This window comes from Pogona vitticeps, chromosome 2 (genome assembly GCF_051106095.1).
Source record: "Pogona vitticeps strain Pit_001003342236 chromosome 2, PviZW2.1, whole genome shotgun sequence".
NCBI lineage: Eukaryota > Metazoa > Chordata > Lepidosauria > Squamata > Agamidae > Pogona > Pogona vitticeps.
In genome coordinates this window covers 195,087,816-195,110,347 of record NC_135784.1, presented here as the reverse complement: position 1 = coordinate 195,110,347, position 22,532 = coordinate 195,087,816, and the positions used below count along the sequence as shown (strand labels likewise).

The 22,532-nt window shown below is 43.2% G+C and overlaps 1 protein-coding gene across 5 annotated transcripts in view; it reads left to right on the top strand.

Moving 5' to 3' along the window:
- Positions 1-22,532, top strand: part of LOC110088903 (ephrin type-B receptor 5) — a 160,309-nt gene that overhangs the window by 11,321 nt on the left and 126,456 nt on the right. The gene's annotated exons all lie outside the window — the stretch shown is intronic.

Sequence of the window (22,532 nt, the reverse complement as noted above, 5' to 3'; positions counted from 1 at the left end):
TTCCTGGACCACTCAGTCCTTGATGTTGTCCTCCTGAATGATTTTGTGGAACACTCTGAAAGAATATGAAGTGACTAAAAGCTCTGATCATCAAAATCCAGAGTGATGCTTTGAACCTTTAATACCCTTGAAACTTGAGGGATCACATGTCCCCATACTTTCATACCCAGAACAAGGAGCCTTTAGCAAGAGCCAAGGAAGATTGGGTTTCTTGGCTCAAGTCATGGAGTTCCTGTATGTGAGCAGGAATCTCTCTTGTGTTGGCACATTGCTCTCAATGTGGAGAAAGCAACAATAGTGAATGGAGGGGCTCCTGCTCACTGGTTGATAAACTAGCTGAATCATGTAACTATATAGTGTTAAGGTTCATTTGACTTATGGCAGCCTCAGCAGCATTTTGAAGATGTGTGAAATATTTAAGGATTGGCTTTATCAATATCACTCTCTCCCCTTGTGTGTTTCCATGTCTTTGAGTGGGATTTGAATCCAGGTCTCTAGAGCCCTAGTGCATCACTCCATGTAGGATACCACATTGATTGTCAATACCAGAATAGAGTTATGGATGTTCTGTCAGTGGTATGTGGTCAATAACACCAGACACAGGCATATCCTGGTTAAGAAAGTTTCTGCTATCTGTAAAAGGCTATGCATGTGGGTTCATGTCTACGCTGAGCTACAGTATTACGGTATGTACAGGTAGTATGTGGGTCAGAAGAAAGATGTAACAAAGTATAGGAACCCTCTTTCTTTTAACATAATCATATTTTTTGGTAGGGCCATATGGGTCCAGATAAAATTGCTATAAGGGCTACCACTAGTAGGTACTTAAAGTTATCACTGTATTTTGGAGGAAAAGACAGGAGTAGAGGTATATGAAATCTTTGCTATTTCTGTTTTGACAGGGGGAAAAAACCTAGAATGCTTGTTAGCAAAAAGAGAGGTATGTGTGTGTGTGTGTGTGTGTCGGTTGTTTCAGACAGTTTCACGCATTCATTTGGCACCTACCTTTGTTGTATATTGATTCCCTCTTGAAAGGCACCAGAGACTATGTAGGTTGGTCCTTTGGGACTTTGTAGTGGCATAAGGGGATACACATACAGTTTTCTCACTGTGGGTTTAATCATCTGGTTTGCTGTTGAGCTGGATGATAGGCTGTCACTCACTCTTCTTCTGTATTGTTTATCTTTTTCCTCACTGCGCTGAACATTATAACAGGCTATCACTCTTTGTTGTTCCCTGTTGTTTCTCTTTGTTGAGCTTCTTTGAGTCCCTTCATTGAGAGAAAGGCAGCATAAAACTGAAGCCAAAAAATGAATAATAAACTATTCTGCACTGTCATGCTTGACAGACCTGCTAGTTTCATAGGCGAAATTATTGTGTCCTTGTTTGGTGAAATAAGCGTAACAGGTATTAGGATGCTGATTGGGAAACCAGGCTGTAACACTTTTCCTCCTTTTCTGTCAAACAGGCATAACTGTGAAATATCTCACCCAACTAATATTGACTTATTCCTTGTGGTAACTGTTCAGAAAGCTGTGGTACAAGAGAGACATCTCTGCTATTGTGAATATGTGTCTTTTTCATCAGGACAGCAAAAAAACCAACATACATTTATTGCACCCCAATCAAAACTGGATCAGGACTAGGCTGTTTGGCCAGGAAGCTATGGAACAAGAAACAGGTTAAGCATTATATGACTGATTTTGTCTAGAGCTGATTTCCCCAACCAAGGTAATCTCAGCTGGAGAAATCTTGACTTGGACCTTTCTCTCAGCACCATGCTAGCATGTTGAGATGCGATTTGTCAGCTTGTGATAACCGACTTGAGAATAACCCCATAGTCTAGAAGGGTGCCACTGGTGACAAACCTTTATTGTATTTTTGTTTTTAAAATTCTACTTAACATTGAGCTTTGTTCAATTAAGATTTGGCTTGATGTCCAAATCAGCCTTCAAATAGAATTTGTTTTCAGTTTCCAGAGGGGAATCTGTGTTAGTCTCCCAGAGGGAAAACAATGCCAGTGGCATCTTGAAGACTAAGCAGAGCCTTCCTTTGGGATAAGCTTTCATGGAATGCATCTGAAGAATTGGCCTGCAGTCGGTGGAAGCTTCTGCGAGATGAATAAAACTAATTTGTCTTTAAGATGCCACAAGATTCCTTGCTAGTTTTCTTTCTAATATGATTTTGTCACAGACGCTTGTGCCCAGCACTTTGTCCAAAGCTGCTGGGATAAAGCCGCCCTCTCTACAAAAAGACACTTCTCCTCCTTGCAGGCTCAGGAGAAATCCACTTGCAGCCCAGGAGAAGCTTGCCCGCTTGATTCTCCTCATTGTGCAGCCTGGCTGCCCTTCGACAGCTGGGCTGTTTTCTCTCTCACCCCCTCTTTCTTTCCCTCTCATTGAGCTGTGAATGAAGTCTTGCTAATTGACAAGGTGTAAATGGTTTTGTGTGAGGCCTGTTTGCTATTATTCCAAAGGGACACCTGCTTACCCCTGTGTTAGTGCAGAGGCTTGTTCTCTCTCCCGCGCACGTACGTAAAACACGGCTCTCCGCTGTCCCCTTTCCAACCAGACATGCACCTTTTTGCCTGAGGAACTCAACTGCCTGTAGCTTGTTAACCTCCCACGGCTTTTTGCATCCTCTCCCCCCTCCTCCGTCTTCTCCCCATCTGGGAAGGTCACACCGAATTGGTTGGGGGCAAGAGTGCTCCAATGCATTCTTTATGTGGCACCTGCTCATTCCACCTTCTTTCCCGCTCCCCCAGCCTTCTCTTGTTCTCGCTGAACGGCAGGCTCTTCTGAATATGCGCTACCCTTGGTGTGCGTGCTTTCTGCACCAGTTCTCTACCCCTTTTGGAGCGCAAACACATTTTGTGGCGTTCGTTGTGGAGAAGGGTTCCTTCATGACTCCCCTTCATCAAGACTGTTCCCAGAAATGGGGAAAAGTTACTTTTTTGGAATGCAGCATCCAGAATTCCCCAGCCAACTTGGGCAGTGGCTATCTTGGCAGTGGGGCTTATGGAACTGAAGTCTAGAAATAACATGTTTCTTGTCTCTGACAGGACAGATAGATGGCTACTATTTAGACCAGGGGTGTCCAACCTTTCACCTTCCCTGGGCCACATTAGAAGATGAAAATTTGGTTTGGGCCGCACATACATTTGGTTTGGGCCGCATGGGGGGGGCAGCCCTAGCCTTCCTCTGCATCCCCACTCCAATCGCACTTACTGGCAGCTGTGATCTTAGACAGCAGAGGCTGCCAGCTTCTACTCCGGCGGCTTTATGGGACCAGGAGGGGGTCTGCCTATTGACGGGGACGGTGCTATGCAGTCACACATCCCCCCTGTCCCCTCCCCTCCCACTCCTTCCTTCCTTCCCTCTCTCCCCCTCTACTCAGCCGCTCAGAGTGGTATAGATTTATCAGATGGGCGGGATATAAATCAAATAAATAACTAAATACATAAATAAAATACTGTTGTGACATGCCCTGGCCACATTCTGGCCGCAAGCACCGGCAGTGTAACTTGAAACTTTGGAATTTCTTTAAAAATAAAAAATTGCACTGGGCCGCATTACGAGCTGACCTGGGCCGCATGCGGCCCTTGGGCCGCAGGTTGGACAAGCCTGATTTAGACCATCATTATTTACTGTGTAATTAATCTGAGCAGTTCTAGATACTCTTAAGGCTTCCAGCTTTAGCAGATAACTTAGTCAACTACATCGGTAGTTGATCATTGGTCATGGCCAAATTTTAATGGGCAGGGCTTCAGAGGAAGAGCATGTGTGTTCACGCCTTGAGGAACTTTTGGTTCTGATATACTGAGGAAGACAAGAGGATAAGGAGGGGTAGTTAGCATATTTCATGTTTCTCTCCATTTTCTTTCCCCTCTGCCCTCATCTTTTTTTTTTTTTTTTTTTTTGGTGTAGTAATGGCCTCTAAGGAACTCCAGACGGTCCCTTGTCGAGGCCCACATTTCATCCCTGCCTGTTTGGCCTGAAAAATTCCATGGGGTGGGCCACTCTCAAAAAGATGCTTAGTTAGTTAGTTAGGCATCCTTCAGTCTCAAAAGACTATGGTAATGTGCTCTGTATGGAGGACTTGGAACAGCGTCTAGTGTGGCTGAGGAGGCCAATTCGAGAGTGACAATCTCTTCCACACTGAAAACAAACCCAGCTCCCTGGTTTTGCTGCTTTTGTGACTTCCTCTTTGCCTCGGCCTGCTGGACAAGGGTCTCTTCAAATTGGGAGAGGCCGTGATGCTTACATGGACGTTTTTGGTATTATTGAAATGTACTTGAAATTTGGTGCTGAATGTTCAGTGAGTAGGAGAATCCTAACTCTGGATTCAAATAGAGGTGACATTGATTCTTCTCTGGGTGTCCAAAACACTGTCGCCATCCTGGCAGGGCAGAGGAAAGCAGGAAGCTTTCTTTTGTCTTTTGTAATTGTTTGGTTGCCTTTTATTTGTAAGTAATGGAAGGAATTTCTTCTGGTCTCCTAGGACTAGGAGGGAGTCTGCCTGCTAATCTGCCTCACTTTTCTCACTCTAATATCAGAGCTCTGATGTCAGGGAGCTGAAGGCTGTGGAGGTTTCCACAAGTGCTGTCTGGTGGTGGTTCAGTCACTCCAACATTGTGAGAATGATGGAGCCGCTCTGGGTTTTAGTTTGGTCTCTACAGAGGTCATCCAGTGTGCTGAGCCTTATGCCTCAGGCGAGGTTCAACACCTTGACATCATATTTAAAGATGGATTAAAACCCAGAGTAGATTCACTGCCTCATGACATAGGGGACACTGGTAACCATTGCAGCTGGCTGTGAGGAAAGGTTTTTGGTATTGGAACATTCTTTCTGTCTTCAGAGGGTGGGACTAAATCTGTTTTATGAGTACAATGGGGGTATCATGTCTGATTAAACTTGAAGTGGGAAAGAAATTAATAGCCTTCCACCAGACAAAATGGCCGGGGGGTGGGGGAAGGCCAGAGGTGGTAAAGCAGATTCAGTTTCAGTTGGATGAGAAAGAACATAAAACACAGTCTCTTCATCTCTCTGTTTCTCTTTCTTTTGTAAAACATATTTTATTTACTAATATTTTTATTTATTTTTTATTTATTTATTGAATTTATATGCCGCCCACTCTACCCAGAGGTCTCTGTAGGCAGAGATAGTTGGAATGTGGGATTCTGAAACCACTTGTCCTTCATCAGCTTCCAAAGCAACAGGATGATGAACTGCAAGAATGGTAGGGATGAGAAGGCTGTACCCGAGGGCCTAATCCAGGCTGCCATTCAGGGATAGATCTCTCCTTCAACTTCTTTTTAATTTTATTTTTTTCAGTTTTAGCTTTGGTTTGACTTCTTTTTGTGTGAGCTTTTAAGAAGGGTTTTCACAACAATGTAGACACGTAGTTGTAAACATTTTTGTATCCATTGCCTATTATACCCATTTTCTTTCAAACAGCCTGCCCTAACAGAATGCAGTTATTTCTGTTTCTCTTGTGTTATTTTAATTAATGTATCCCTTTTTGCATACAGTTCTTCCTTATACTGTATATATTTTAAAGCAATTTTGATTGGATAAATGTGATCTCGACGCCTGTCATCTACCTCCTTTTTCTCAACTTTGTCCAAAGAAGCAGTCATCACACTCAATTCCTCTAATAAAAGTGGTTTATTATTTAACATGTCTGCATCAATTTTTAAGTCTTGCTTATCATCATCCAAATTCAACAATAAATCATAAGTCTTAACATTATTAAAACTGGGTATCTCTTTATGATATGACAACGGGGAATAACTAGTAACAGTGTGAGACCACTTGGGTTTGGCACCCATCAACTCTGACGTGTTCTCTGCCCACTTCAAATTTGTGGATTGAACATCGAACCTTCTTAGCGTCCCCCCTTTATCAAGCCATGAACTCCATCGGGGTCTGAAGGAGCTAGGGCCACAGGATGTCTCCGGAGTCACTATACATCTCTGCCTTTCCCTTCTCTGTTCTTCCCTTTTTACGCATGCTTTGTATTCTTTCTTTTCCTTTCTCTCCTCTGTCTCCCCACAGTAAGGTGGCTTTCTATACATCTGTTGTCTCCATTCCCTTTCAGTGTACTCACGGGGCACCTTGAATTCCACACACTCTCCTGTCCAAGGGTCTTCTTGGATCAACTCTACAAGCTCTTCTTTTCCCTCTACTTTCTCCTCTCTTCCCCAACATGCTTCTACCTCACCCCTCCTTCTTCCTCCTTTTTATCTTCCTCCTTTCCCACCTGATTTGTGCTCCCTTCAGTCTCGTTCTTTATTTCTAATTTACTTAATTCCCTTTCTATAACTCTTGTGTCTTGCTCTTCTGTCTTTGTTTGAGAGTCGGATGGTACACTCTCCTGATCCTGGTTGAGGTGACTCTTCGCCTCACATAACTGCATCATAACAAATGTGGGTTTTGAAGGATCATTGCATTTTGTTTTGTTTTGACTGTAAGTTGACAAAGATTTGTATTTCTTTTGTGTCCTGGTCTCTCAAGAACTACCAACGCCAGACTTAATTCTGCAGAGACAGAGGCAGCTATTGGCAGGATCAAAGGCACCATAATAATCATGTAGATTTATCAGAAAAACAGTGTGAGCCAACATTGGATTTATCATTCCGAAATGTATGAGAGTAAATGTTTAGTGCATTTCAGTTAAACTGTAGTATTTGAGCCAAAACTGCTCACAACCCAGGTTTAATCCTCACTATTGGCTTGAGCTTCGCTCAACCTTCCATCCTTCTGAGGTTGATAAACTTAGTACCCAGCTTGCTGGGGGAGGGAGGAATGCATATTCTCCATAATTAAACTGTAAATCACCCAGACAGTGCTTTAAGCACTATGGGGCTGTATATAATCAGCACGCTTTGTTTTTTTTAACTTACACGTGCATACATTCTCTAATGTCATGTCATTGCAAACATGTGGCTGCCAGCCAGAAATTTTGGAAGCTTGAACAAAGGGAACTAGAAGAAGCTAAAGAATGCCTCTCAGCCATCCAGGTTTCAGAACAGACAAGACCCTTCTTCAGTCGGACTCAAGATTATGAATTAGAATTAAAAACAGCTGAAAACATATTACTAGTGATAAGTTCCAGGTTGACAAATGCATTTTACCATATCACTTTTAAAAGAAAATTTCAGCCTTGCAGTTCTCCAGAACTCTTTGCCAGGTAAAGATGGTTTAGAAATTTGAGGTAAAAGCAAATAGTCCCCCAAATTGGAAAAATGCAATGTCTATGATTCTCGAAAACGGACTGCCAGCAAGGCATGATGGATTGCAGACTCCAAGTAGAAGAGATATAAGATGTTTCAGTTTTTAGTCTCTCTCTCTCTCTCTCTCTTTCTTCAGAAGCTTGGCTTGGACCCCTGTAGATTTGCCCATTGCCTTCAACAAGGCACACAGACCTCTTTGTAGACTACAAAAAATGTGGCTCTAGGTAGCACTCTTTCATGTCATCGGAACAGGAGATCAAATTTAAGTATTGCAGTAAGTTAAAAATTCCATTATGGTCAAATTGGTATCATACCTAGAGGTTGAGGAAATGGAATCCTCATTAAAGCACAGTCTCATGGAAAAGTTTTCTCCTAAGGCAACAGAATAGAAAAAGTAGCTCTGTGATCCATTCATCCAAACAAAGATGTGGGTGAGATTTGTGCTCTTTTTGGCTCACCAAAAAGTTACAGACGAGTAATAAAGTTTGAATGGGCCCTAGTTCATGTCAAAAAAAAATCAAAGGCAGTTGAGCCCACTTAATTCCTGAATACGGTGCTGGTACACATTTTAAAATTAGCACACTGAAACCTCTCTTGGACTTTTCCTTGTGTTGAAGGAAATTTGGGTGTACTTTTAGGAAATGGGCATTCTTTGTTTCCAGAATCTACTTTTAACAGCATAAAACTAGCACAGCCTCCTGAGGTTGCTTGAGGGGACATTTCTTTCCGCCTCTTTGTGACATTGGCTGCATCAGTGCTTTGTGTGTTTTACTCTGAACTGGGCTGACAGGAAAGCCATGTTCTGTAAAAAGATTTTGCAAGGAGACAAAACAAAAGGATGCCATAAACTGAAATGGCCCCTTTCGGAGAAGACAAAAGGGGAAGGTAATTCACGTTGCTTTCTATTACTTTTTCTTTCCTTTCTTGTTTAATTGTCCTAGTAATGTACATCAATGGCATCTCAACCCCCTCTCAATATTTTTAGACTATACCTCTCATGCCCCTCACTGTCAGCTGTGCATTGCTGGTTAAGCCTAGTCGGTGTTGTAAGCCAAAACATCTGGAAGGTGCTGGTTGCCGACTCTGATGAACAGCATGGCTTAGCAACTGGGGGTACCTTTGAAGTTTCTCATCTGCCCTCCCTACTGTGGGGAAGAAATTTGTCATGTTTTGCCGTAGTGTCTGATTCTTGCAAGCTATCATTACTGCTAACCATAGTTTACCTCCAGTCCTCTAATTTAAACCCACTTTGAAACAATGCTACAGTGATGTTTTCTCTGGGTAGAGAAGCAACCTAGGGTGACTACAGATCATTATTTGCCAGATTTGGTTTCTGTAGAAAACTGAAGCTATATCAACATATGGGAAAGCATGAGGTGGAAGAAGAACAGGAAATAGGATACATAGGGGTGGATCTGATCATCAACTATGGAAGGCATTTCAGAGGCTAGATCACAAAGATGAAAAAGGTATTTAACAAGAAATCTACCTTCTTTCCCCACTCCTTTTGCAATCTAAACTTGGAGCCTACTCCAATTGTGTTGTACAAAGAGTGTAGTTGCAGTTCTGTGCACCAGGAATGTTGGCAAGGCTGTGGGTCTGAATCCAAGTCCAAGTCTGAATCTTTGTTATCAAGTCCCAAGTCCAAGTCTCTATTAAAAACATTTTCCCTCCAGAAAAAGGGAGGAGGTGAGTGGGTTCCTAGTCCGAGGCACTGGGTGAAAAAATAAACCCCAAGCCAAGTTATCAGTGTGGCTTAAGTCCAACTTGACAATGAGTCCTGCAGATCAAGTCATCATCCCTGCTGTGCCCACAGGTACTTTTGCACAGACAAACCCAGTTGAAGCCTGTCGGACATCAGCCAAGGCAACTTTCACATGAACCATGAAAGTACAGTAGTGTTGGTTGGTGCCTATAGATCTCCGGTGCCTTAATGTGTTCTCTGTCTGAAGTCCGAGCAATTTACAGTTGGGGAAATGAGTGCGAGCTGGTGTTTCACAGAATGTGCAGTGAGCGGGAGAAGTCTCAGGGTGATCTCTCACTTTCGCCAGGAACTCAGTAGCCACAGGCACACCATTATTGTCTCAGCAGTCTCCATCTGTGACACAAAGGTAGATTAACCCAGTATCATTAGTAACAGTTGAAAGGTCTGAAAGGCCCCTTCCTAAAGTCTTGTAGCTAAAGCTAAGAAGATGTGGGCTTGTTATATGCTGCGCGAGAGAAAAATTGTCTAAGTGCCTTGAGGAAGTGTGGGATTTTACTGTATTTTTAAAAGAAAAAAAACTAAATAGAATATCTTCACATTATGCTTCTCTGTCAGATTGCATGGAATAGTTTATCACCTGGCAGTTTTATACAGCCTGGAGAAGGAACTGTGATGGTTTTCTCTTCCGCCCAGGGCACTGAGGAAACTTTCATTCAAAAACAAAATCTAAAAACTATAAAATCAATATACGAGGAACTTCATGTCCCCACATTTGTTGGACTGCTGTGAAGCTACACCCTGTTATTTAGTTTATTTTGAACCCCGGGCTGGACCTCATTTAGATAAATGTCTCTGTGGGTCTGAAAATATATCAGTGCATCTTTAGTGGAAGAAGGAAAAAAAACAATTGAATTGAGAGGGGGAGGGAAACACCAGCTATATAGAAGGAGGGACAATTCCCTGTTTTTTGTTTTTTGTTTTTTTGAGGAAGACAGCAGAGGTCATCCTGCTGGGAGATGAAGCCAGGGCTAGAAAGCTGAGTGGAAAGACATGGCCTCTGGCCCGTCTGCCCTAATAAGTCCATCAGCCTTTGAGGTACCACAAGACTCATTCACTGCGCTCACTGCAATGAAGTAACACAGCTATCCCTCTGGAAACTGCTAGAAGTAAAGGAAGGGAACAGAGGCCACAGTGGATTAGAAAGCAAAGTCTCTGGGAGAACATGGGTAGAAAAAGGTGGCGAGTTGGGAGAAAAACAGATGGAGAAAAGCCTGTAGCGAATTTATGGGAGGGCAGAGATCAAGTGAAGAGCCGGGTCAGAAGGGGATACCTCTGGGAAAACTGAGAAGAGGGGCAAGCTAATGATTTAGGGGGAGAAAAACCGTTCTGACTTTTACTCTCCGGTACTGTATCTGTGTTAAATTGTGCATGCCTCTTGGTCCTGAGATATGTGGTTGATGAATTAGGAGTTTAGAGAAGAGCAACAGAAGCCATTAACAGGCTACAGAGGATTGATGAGGCACACGGCTGAAAGGATGGCAGCTACTGGCTAAACGATGACTGAAGAGATTGCTTACATGTGTCTGGAGAGAGCAAAATGATGTAGAAGGAGAGTCGTCTCTCTCTAACCCCTCCCTCGTGGAATTACACATAAGGAGGCTCCTTCTCCCTCTGTCCCTCTCTCTCTCTCTCATATTTTCTTTTCCTGAATCAAAACTGAAGGTATGCACTCTGCGTTCACCTCAAAGTGCATATTTTTCGAGCAGTTCCCACAGACCTAGAGAGCACCAGCTTGAGGAGAGGTGCTCTAGAACAGCCATTCCCAAAGGGGTGGGGTGGGGTGGGGTTTGTGTCTTGATACATTTGAAGGGGGCCACAGACTCGAAACAATTATTCACATACCACCCTGTGAGGTTTGTTATGTGACCTATACTACGTATCCTGATTTGGCTTCTATTTCTTTCATATTGTGTTTATGGCCATGAGCCAAAAAAAAAAACAAGGTTGGAAATGGCTGCTCTGGTAGGCAAGCTTATTGGACAACAACTCCCAAGCGACATTGTTGGACCAGAACTCCCATTATCCCCTGCCATTGGCTATGCTGGCAGGGCTGATAGAAGTTCCAGCCCAACACCTGGAGGGCTACACTTTGCCCACCTCTACTCTAAGGTGAGCAAGAGTCCATATTAACTCCCCCTTTCCCACCACCCCATGAGTGTTTCTTGTCTAGTTGTGCCCAGAACGATCAGCAGATAATTGTGGAGGTGAACTGTTGCCTCTGCATTTGGAGCGGATGGCCTATTCCTTGCTTGTGATGTCGAGTGTGGCAGAGAGGTTCACACCAGCATCACCTGACTAGAAGGCGATAAAGCCACAGAATGGTGATGCAGAGAAGCCTCAACAGGCAGCATCTTCTGTGGAGTGACTTTTTAGTTTCACAGGAACCTCATAACATAACACATGTGGATACCTGATCTTAGTACAGAGAGTCTTCTTTTGAAAGGGGGTGGTGGTAACTGAGACAACCAGTTATCTGACGAGAGGGAGTGATGTGGACCCTCTTGCTTGGCTCCCCCGCCGCCCCCAATCCTGTACAGAGATGCGTGTGCTGAAAAAGATGTCAAGTAAACTGAATTCCCTTGTGCCCTTGGGCTCCTAGACTTTTAATAAAGAGCTCTTCAGCATCTGTGGCAAAAGAAGCTTCTGTCCCTGCGGAAAGTTTGTTTGGACTTGTCCCGGCTCTTGCTGTGAACTGACATAGACTTTTGCCCTGGAGGGGTAGCTCTGTGCCTTCCTTTGCCCATTTAGTGGGGCAGGTTTTTTTTTTTTTCAATCCAGAGGTAGCTGTCGCCAGGACAAACAGGTCTTCAACGACACCCATGAAAGATAGATGAACTTGTGATTGTGCAGAAAGCAAAATGGGCTCTGAGATTTGTGCATTATTGCTTCCCGCTCCAGCACTAAAAATAACCCAACCATGTATCTGAAAGTGATGTTAGAAAGCTGAAATATTTATTCGACATTCTTGCACACCCAACCTCAGCTGCCTTTTCTCCAAAACTCTGATTGTGTTTGTTGCACCTGAGATGGGCTGGAGCATGGAGGCACTTGGCTGGAAAGCAGTAGAATTTGGGAAGAGAATGACTGAAACCCTCTGTGCCCTTTGGTGACCTGGCAATTTATCTGGAAGATGAGCACAATCTTTTCCCAAGTCATTCTTATCTCGGAGAGGAATTGTAGATGTCAGGAGGCAAGGTCTCTTCAGCATGTGGCTTCCTTCTCGACCCAATAATTACAGCTGGAGGTATGCTATATCAGCTTCTCCTTCAAGGTACGTTGTTCAGCCGCTCCCATCATCCCCAGGTTGCCTTTATAAAACTGAAAGTTATTTGATCCAAAAAAAAATTGACAAGAAAAGCTCAGTTCTCTGAATTTCCCCAGGCCAAAACCTTGCAGCATTCCCTCTGTTTTGCGTAGAAACTTCTACTGTTTTGAAATGAAAGTTGCCTTCAGTACCTTGATCCCATGAGCTTTTGTGCAATAGTGGAATAATGGCCTACTTAGGTATTCACCTGTACGTGAGACCATTACAAGTGAATTAGAGGTAACTGCTTAAAAGATCTGGTCCCAAAGTTCCTGGACACCTTTATCAACACCACTGTTTTAAATCTCACAAAGCAGTTTGAATGTCTGTGCAGGACCCACCTTGCTAGGCGTCCTTGCACGGATTTTGTGTGATTTTACTTCTATATTCCAACTCCTGTGGCCTTCTCATTCTGTGCAATGGAAGCTCACAAAAAGGGCAAAGACAGATCTATAGGCACATTTAAAGCAGTCTGTCTAGTATTTGTGCAGGAATAAATCCCATTGAATTTGAATGGATACACACTCAGGTGAGTGTGCATGAGGATGCAGCCCTAAAGTTTTGTCAGTGCTCAAGCTGCGCACATCACATATGATGTAGTTCATACCTCTGCACATCCATGCCTGTGTCTGCTGATCACTTGTTCAACCATCTGTTTAATGTTTATGTATTGTATGTACTATAGTGATATATATTGTTAAGAATGTTAGGGATACACAAATGGTTTTTAAAAAGAGCTTCAGTTTGACTTTAAGAATTGAAAATTTGGTTTATTTCATTTCTTTTAAAAATAGATATTGCCCTAGCCCAGGAAAGACTACTTGTACTGGATAGAGTGAGAACAACATCAGGTTATCTCTGTTTTTCCTAAACTATTTCTTCTTTCTTCATCCATGGCTGTTTTCAGTCTTGCAATTTCCCTCTTCTACTTAGCTGAGAAATTTTAGGAAAAAAAGGGCAAGGGAACAAAATTATTGAAGGAAAGTTATGTTTGTACCTCCGACCTTTGGGACTTTTAGAGAGTTAAAGAGAATTGGAAGCAATAGCTTTATTTGGCTGTGAGTTGTGACATAGAACTAAGTCATGCTTATTGTCAAGGTGGTGTACACCACTATTTGCAGGTCTTTATACTTGACAGCCATGGAGTGAAATTGTTTGACATTTACAAAATACAAATGGCACTTTGCCATTCGCCGCAGCATGCCTGTTTTTCCGTCCCAAGGTAACGCATGCCTTCCTGTGCATGATTCATGTTTGTTCTTGTATGTCTTGGGTCTGTTCCTACTTGAAAAACCACCTTTCCGGCTAAAGTTGCTTTAACTTTTGTTTGTACACTAGTCAGTTTGTCAAAATCAATTCATGCTGTGAACTAGAAGGAAGCAGATTTTGGAAAGAAGCAAAATTTGGATTTTCATGGCAGTTTAATCTGCTAGGAATCTCTCTCTCTCTCCCTCATTCTTATTCTTCCAAATTAGCCTTCCTGCCTCGAGGTAAACTATCTCTTTTTTTTTTTTTAAAAAAAAGCCCCACCCTGCAGAGATATCAATTGATTTTTTTAAGAGAAGGAAAATCCTTTAAAAATTTTTTTCTGAATCGATCTTCTGAAATCCTGCCTCTATATGGATTGGCTGATGCATGCACTCTTGTCAGCATGCCTGCTCAGGTACACATGTGAGACACGGATTTCCCCAATAATTATCGCCTTTTTCTTTTGTCTGGCAATGTCTTCTTTGAGATGCTTGCCGAGTACCCTCCCTTGCCAAAGTGGGTAGCGTTCTTTTTACTTAATGGCCCGTCGGTTGCTTTGAAGTGCTAAACTCTGGCAGTCTAGCCTCTTTTATCTCTTAAGGAGCCACAGTTGGGGAATCCTTTCAGCATATTGTCTGGCTTCAAAAGAAGTACTGACTGTGTGTCTCGTTAACATTGGCTGGGACTAAATGAGTGTATTAAATTAACTCAGTCTTGAAGCTGATTGGGCCAGCAATGTGTCTCACAAAACTGCTCCACCTGTTTCCTTAGGATTTCTTGCTAAAGAAAAGAGAGCGCTTTCTCTGTCTGAAAAGTGTGCAAGACTGGGACAAATTGCATGCAGAAATTTGGGATAGAATGGTGGGCTAGGAAATTAGTATTTTGCGTCTACTGTTGATCCCAGCCATCTCTTCCATGCATCTCCTGTGTGCCATTTGGTCTCTCTCTCCCTCTCCCCCTCTCACACATGATGTAGGTTATTTAAGGGACACACTGTAAGATGATGTGACAATTCATTCATTAGGCATCCTTCAGTCTCGAGAGACTATGGTAACGTGCTCTTCTCTGTGGGTGAGAAGGCCAATTTGAGAGTGACAATCCCTTCCACACTGAAGACAAATACAATCCGTCCCCTGTCCAGCTCCCCGATTTTGCTGGTTCCAGGACTGCCTTTTTGCCTCGGCCTGCTGGACAAGGGTCTCTTCAAATTGGAAGAGGCCGTGACGCACCGCCTGCCTCCAGACTGAACACTCAGATGTCAAGGTTTCCCATCTGTTGAGGTCCATTCCTAAGGCCTTCAGATCCCGCTTACAGATACCCTTGTATCGTAGCTGTGGTCTCCCTCTGGGGCGATTTCCCTGCACTAATTCTCCATATAGGAGATCTTTTGGAATCCGACCGCCATTCTCACGAAATGCCCAAACCAACGTAGACGTCACTGTTTCAGTAACATATACATGCTAAAAATTCCAGCTCTTTCTATGAGTACTCATTTGGTACTTTGTCCTGCCAGGTGATACCAAAAATGCGTCAGAAACAACGCATATGGAAGGTGTTCAGCTCCCTCTCCTGTCGTGCACAAAGGGTCCAGGACTCACTGCAGTACAGGAGAGTGCTCAGGACACAGGCTCTATAGACCTGGATCTTGGTTTATGCTGTCAGCTTCTTACTGAGCCATACTCTCTTTGTGAGTCTAGCTGCTTTGCCAATGCGTTTATCCAGCTCGACATCTAGAGAGAGGGTGTCAGAGATCATTGAGCCCAAGGTACATGAAATTGTGAACAACCTCCAATTCTTGTGTGGAGATTGTAATAGAGGGAGGTGAGTCCACGCCCTAGCTCATGACCTGTGTTTTCTTCAGGCTGATTGTTAATCCAAAGTCTTGGCAGGCCTTGCTAAAGCGATTCATGAGTTGCTGGAGGTCTTCACCAGAGTGGGCAACAACAGCTGCATCATTGGAGAAGAGGAACTCCCACATGCATTTCAGCTGGGCTTTGATCTTCACTCTCAATCTGTGTGACAACGCTGTGTAGCTAATCAGAATTTCTTATGTGCCATCATTTAGGATGACAACATTCTATGGAGCACAAAGTGGTACATTCATGATTTGGGGCTGGAAGATGGATAACATATCCCCTTATCACATGAGGACAGGAATACATTTGTTTGGTCAGATACTAATGGAAGTAGATGTTCGTGAAGGGGAAGTTAGATAGGAAAGATTAGAGCTCTGTAATGTTGTGTGCTACATTGCTGTGGCTTGCTGTGGGAAACTGATAGTGTGATGTTGATGATGTGCAGAGGAGCTTCAGTATCTTCTGGAGTAGTGTGGGAGGAGAGGGAAGCATCATAGTGTTGCTTTGGTGACAAAGGGATGTGTTCCCTCCCCTGTGCCATAGGCAGAGACTACAACCATCTTTGCAAACTTTTCCAGGAAGTGTTGGTAAGAGGGGTACTGTTTTGCCAAGTGCAATAAAATGAGATGCTGTTTCAACTCAGCATAAATACTTTCCTTTGTGAACATTGCACTGCAGCACTACTGATCTGGGAAGTACCCTCTTGGCTAGAGAGTAGAATGAAGTAGTCAGCCATTTTTCATAGGTGGCATCTAAGTTGAACAGGTGAAAAAAGGACCTGGTGGCCAAGCCTAGGTGGGAAATTGTGTCAGAACAGGTAAGGTCCTGTGTAATAAAGTTGTCATCAGAACTAGCAACCATCCACCCCACACACACACACACACTGTAGATCCCAGAACTCATAGGTTACAGGTTTTGGGGTAGAAAACATATTCTCCAAAGTTTGAACAATTATAGACCCTGCAGGGGAGAGTGAGAGACACCCAGTGTGATAGTAACACAAACGCATGTCATGAGGAATGCAGTCCTATACAGTGGTGCCTTGCTTAACGACGATAATCCGTTCCAGGAAAATCGCTGTTAAGTGAAAACATTGTAAAGCGAAAATAATAACCCCATTGAAACGCATTGAAACCCATTTCAAATGGGCATGGTTGTAGTAGAAGCTGTTTGTCTGGTGACATGCTCTCGGCCTGTCAACTACAGCGGTCAGCTCGAAGACACACTATGCTTTATAAGAGGAATGGCCTAGGGTTAAGATGACAGGCAGCCTCTCAATGGAGAAGACATACATGCTATCAGACAGCAAGCACACGAGCACTCAGAACGGCTCAGCTGGAGGTTTTCTGCTTCCCCCCCCTCCAATCCCCCATGTTGTGTCTTCCCATTCTGGCAGTTGGCCAAGAAAATAAGATCCTGTTGGAACCACTAAAGTGCTGGCAACTCCAAAGCTCTACCTCAGAAACCCCAAACTCAAGCCCACAACGTGTTTTTTGTCTTGTCACCTTAAAAAAAATCTCACCAATTTTTACAGAGACTGCAGGAAACCTGCCATAAATTAGTACACAAAAGGGAAAGAAGAACCTCTCTATCGCTCAGGCATACAATTAAGTTCTGGGTTCGGCGCCTGAGAAATATGACACAGAGATTCAATCTCCTCATATTGCATAATTAAAAAATAGTCCTCAGACTGCTCAGAGCGCCCATCAGGTTAGATCTTGCCAAGCGAAAGCACTAGTGGAACAGTTTTAGAAATCCCAGTCGTTTTAACGAACTCATGATGTGATGACGAGGACGATGTAGTAATTAATGATGGGAAGATAAAGGGATATAATCTCCCTGAACAGTTTATTCGAAATAATTAAAAGCTCCTTATCACCTGCCACGCATCTGGAGTATATCTCCCAGTCACCCTTTATGGGACAATGCATATATTTATAGCAGACACTGTGTGTGGCTTGGGGAAAAGAGGGGGTGTGGGGAGATGGCCTCAGCCAAGCAGCCTCTGAATCCGTGAAGAATGAGAGAGAGAGAGAGAGAGAGAGAGAGAGAGAGAGAGAGAGAGAGAGAGAGAGAGAGAGAGAATTTCTGCATGGCTTGGGGCAAGTTATGCTCTGAATCACTTCCCCTTTAAAAATAAACTTTAGCATTTTGACAGTTTGAAAGAAAAAGAGGGAGATGAGTCAAATAATAATTAAAAAAAACTGAAGGCAGTTACTTATTAAACAGCAACTGAGTGTAGAGATAATTAAGGTAATTTATTTTAAAACCCATAGTCTCTCAGAAGTTTTACGTCAGAAAGCATTGTGGTACATCACACACGGAGGCCTCTCTCTCGATAATGATGTCGCCTACTCCCACCAAGATCTACCCGTGTCACTTGTGCGAGCCAGGAGGTGAGGCTGAGGAGCCTAACGCCGAGGGAGGCCCGGAAGGAAAAGACAAGAAATTGGGCCTTCTTGGTGGTGGCTCCTCACCTCTGGAACAACCTATCTCCTGAGATTCGTGTGGCTCCCTCGCTGGGTATCTTTAAAAATCAACTTAAAACATGGATGTTTCGGCAGGCCTTCCCTCCAGTCAATCCCTGATGGCCTCTTTCTCCCTTCTATTTGTCTATTCTATTATGTCTATTTTTATGTACAATTGTTTTTTTATATATTTATTGTTCTATTTTATGCTGTTAGCTGCCTAGAGTGGACTTAAGCGATAGGCTTGATATAAATAAAATAAATAAAATAAAACAAATAAATAAATGTTGGTGAAGGCCCTGTACCGGGGTGGGCAAAGTGCAGTTGTGGCAACCAAAGTGCAACGTGAAGGAGGCAACAAACACTTGCTCACTTTTCTCCTCGGTGAAAAAGGGTGTCTCTCTTGATTCGTCATGATATCCATCAGAAATGCAAATGGTTGTGAGATTTTTGCCCCTACACCAGATCGGAAAGACTCAGCCTTTTTTTTTTTTTTTTGTTAGCAGGAGCAGCATTATCAGAGAGGCCTTTTTGTGTACAGTATAGGAAACCCTTGTATCTTGTGTGAAACTCATTGTGTGCAAAAAATCCCCAACCCATGTCTTGTGCAAAATGTAAGGGTATCCCACCCCCCTTTTTTTAGCCTGGAAACACTGTAGTGAATTTTTCAGGGGGGGAAGTTTCCAAAATGTGTAAAATGCACACAGACTCTTTCAGTTTTACCTGGTGGGGAGAAAATGTCTGACATGTTTTGCTATACCTTGTGAGAAGGAAATAAGCATTTGAAGGAACATGCTTTGTCTACAGTGCTCTCCTCAGTTGTTGACTGGGTTTTATGCCTCCTCCAGTTTGAAGAGAGAAACAGTCAGTGTCCAGTCAGAGAAGGGAGACTGTGTGGCCCGACTGGAATTGGAGTTAATTGTTTAGAGAGGGGCACTCTGTTGGGTTGGGGTGGGGGTGGAGAATGGCTACCGATGCTATGGTGAAGGGGCCCCATACGTGCAAACCTTGGGTCAGTCAGGGTTTGGGAAGGAAACCTCTTGGAAATCTTCTCTTTGCTGCCCCTTGAGTTCCACTAACCAAAACCCTTTTGTGTAGCTTGGTTGGCAAAAGAGAAGGGGCATAGACCTCACAGTGGCAAATTGCTGCTAAATAACGAGCCCTCGCTTGGATGTCGGGTCAAACCAGCCAGCTTTGTGAACAATGAGGAATCCACAAGCAGGGACTTGTAAGTAGCAGCAATTTGCTGCTGTGTATTGTCTGTTTCACTTCTGGTGGTGTAACTTACCTAACTGGATTGTGGCCACTGTGGAGTAAAAGTGAGATGTACATAGATAAAGTGTGTGTCTCTGCGTGTGTGGAGTAGGCCAGGTGTGTGACTGACTCTTGGCGAGGAAGGGGCTTCATACCTGCTGTTGCAGGTGTGTGATCCAAAGCAGATGACTGGTGTATTTTGTGTTATAAGTTTTTATGGTGCCAGTGTCACTTGGTACTTAATGGTACAAATATGAGAGACAAGGTGCTTTGTCATTGGAAGATTATACATCTATGCATAGAAATCTATCTCTGTTTTTTTTCTAAATCAGGTGGGTTCAAAGGGCAGGAAATAGCAATGGGATCTCTGGCACTTCTGTGCAGAACCCAAATGTATACATATTAAGAAAATAACGACACCTCGGTGGTTGTGTCTTTTTGCTACCTGTACTGTGCTCATTTGTTGTTGTTTACAGTCAAGTCACACCTGACTTATGGGGACCCCGACAGGGTTTTCAACATATGTGAGATATTTAAGGAGTGGTTTTACCATTGACCCATTCCCTGCCAGTGAATTTCCACAGCCAAGCAGGGATTTGAATCCAGGTCTCCTGAGCTGAAGGCCATTTCTCTATCGACTCCACCACAATCTTTCTCATTTGCCAGTAATGGAAAAGAAATCCGAAGTTGAGCCCAAATGAAATTAAGTCGAATTTGCTTAGTATATTGAGTGCATTAGTAAATTAAGTTTTAGGGTGGGGCCTCCTCTTGAGATATATTTGTTAGAAGCCTAATGACCCGCAGGCTTGCAACAGGCTGACAGGTGCTTCTAAAGTGGTTTCTGAATGCTGTCATTTTTGATATCACATTTCTGTCTGTTTATTAAAATGGACCCGATTGTTCTGTGCAAAATAGTATTGTTGGCTGGACAAAGGTTATAGACCCAACACTGCCCATGATTTCACAAAGTACTAAATGTTATTTGATTGCAGTCGAATAATCATAGGCTAGGTGACTAGTATTCCAGGCCTATTTGAAGTATGGCTAGAATCTCTCTGTCTTAGAAGCTTTGTGGGTCACCGCAGGCCTACAAAAATGATAATAATGAAAAAAAAATCAGATACAATTGTTTTGAAGAGTTGTAAAAATATCTAATGTACTTCTTATATGGGTAGATAGATAAGATGTTTCCCCCATGGGGAAGACTGGAGCAGAGAAGTCTTTCTACATTCATTTGTTCTACTAGTTCAAATATTCTTTTAAAACCTTTTCTCTGCCTCTTCGGCATCGGTCAATCTGCTGTCACGACACCTTACGGAATTGTCTTCTCCCTGAAACCCATGCTGCCTCAGCATTCTCTTGAAAAAAAAAATCCAAATCTATCTCTCGAAGACTTTCTTTGTGTGGCTTTATTCTAATTGACCTTTTGTTCTTCCTTTGTCCGGCTCAGCCCTTCACATCCTATTTTCAGTCCCTGGTTTACACCCTTTCCTTCTTTTAACTTTCCTCAGGTGTCATGTCTGCTTTAGATGGCAAGAGTGATGTCTGCTTTGCCGCCTGCAACACGTAGCTGCTGTCAGTGTTAGAAAAATGAAACATTTGTCGTTAGTGCTCCTGCATCATATTTGCACCACACGTAGGCAGACATGACTGTAACAGAAAACTGGATGAGGGATATTTTATACTTGTGCGGTGTGGTGCCTGGCCTTATGTTCTGGTTTCTAATCTGTTTTTAGGCCCATCTCAAAAATGGGGCTGACTTAACATTTAAAGCCCTAAAAAACATTGGGCCAAGTTACCCAAAGCAGGGGTGGGCAAAATGCACTGGGTGTTGTTGTTATTTGACTGCAACTCCTATTGGCCCCAACGAGCATAGCGATTTGGGACGGATGCTGGGAATCGTAATCCTTCCCAATGGTATCTGAAAGCAAAGCAAAGTGTGCTGCTTATATACCACCCCATAGCGCTTCAAGCACTCTCTGGGCTGTTTACAAGTTAGTTATGCAGTCTACATATTGTCCCCCCCCCCCCCGCGATCTGGGTACTCATTTTACCGACCTCGGAAGGATAGAAGGCTGAGTCAACCTTGAGCCAGCTACCTGGGATTGAACCCCAGGTTGCGAGCACAGTCTTGGCTGCAGTACAGCAGTTTAACCACTGTGCCACAAAGCTGCACTTTGACCACTCGTCTGTCCAGCCTTGATCTTGCTGATACTTGCCTCCGTCTCTCACACATAGATGTGATGCTTGTTAAAACTGTAGTATGGGAGGGAAGAATTAAACTTACTCACCGTATCTTTCAGGTAGACTCGTTTAGGAAATCTTAGATGGACAGGCCCACCAGCTTCTTCTTCTTCTTCTTCTTCTTCTTTTTTCTTTTTTCTTTCTTTTTTTTTTTTGGATGAGGAGAGTGGTCTGGGGTAACAAATGATTCAAAGACAAAACCAGTGCAAACAGATTTGGTACAGTATTACTGAAGTAACTGAGTTAGAAGAGTGGTTAGCCATGCAGAGTTTATGTGCTGTGAATCTGGCAGCTCATTTAAAGAAGCATCGCGTTACCTTACTGCAACTTATGCATTATCTTGTCAAAATTGCAATACCTTGTACTGATCGTAAGCATCAGGACCTTTTATGTAAAGGACAGAATCCCCTGTTGATTCCGAGACTTTTTAGAACTAGGGTTTGGCAAATTCCCTCCTATTTGGTTGCTTTCACTGTAGGTCTTGATGTGGCAATTAGTGGATCTGGAGTTGTATTGATTATAAAAAAGATTACAGTCCCCTGTGACTTCCTGACTTGGTTGGCCTGACTCTGACCTAAAGCCAAGTGTTCTTAGTTGTGGTTACTGCCAGGAAATGGAAGCTGCAGATTCTCCATAAACAGTGCCTTTTCTCTGAAATCAAGGTTGAGTTTAAAGTCAAAGAGAGTACAGTACGTAACTATCTTGATGTCAATGTTCCCAAACCAGGGAGGCCCGCACTAACCACTGAGCAACACTGCCCTAATTGTCCTGGTGCAGGAGGCACCCAGGTAGGCCAATTATGTTGATGACTAGAGGAAACTTGATACCCTCCTAACACCTTAGTCTCAACCTGACTAAGCAGTGCTTCCCGGGAGTCATTAAAAAAAATCCACAAGGTTAAGCACTGTGATTCTTGTGCCATCCTTGCAAGATAGGAATACCAATACACCCACAGTGCAGACACAGGCTCCTGCTAGATGATCAAGGCAAGGCTAGGTTTTAAACACCAATAATCCTCTTAATCCAAAAGATCAAAACTGTGAAAATTTTATATTTCATTAAACAGTGGTAAAAAAGTCAAAAGGAGCAAATTTTCAAAAATGGTTTGTACAGTCAAAGGCTGTGGAGCAAATAAGTAATGAAAAGTTAAGGTAAGAG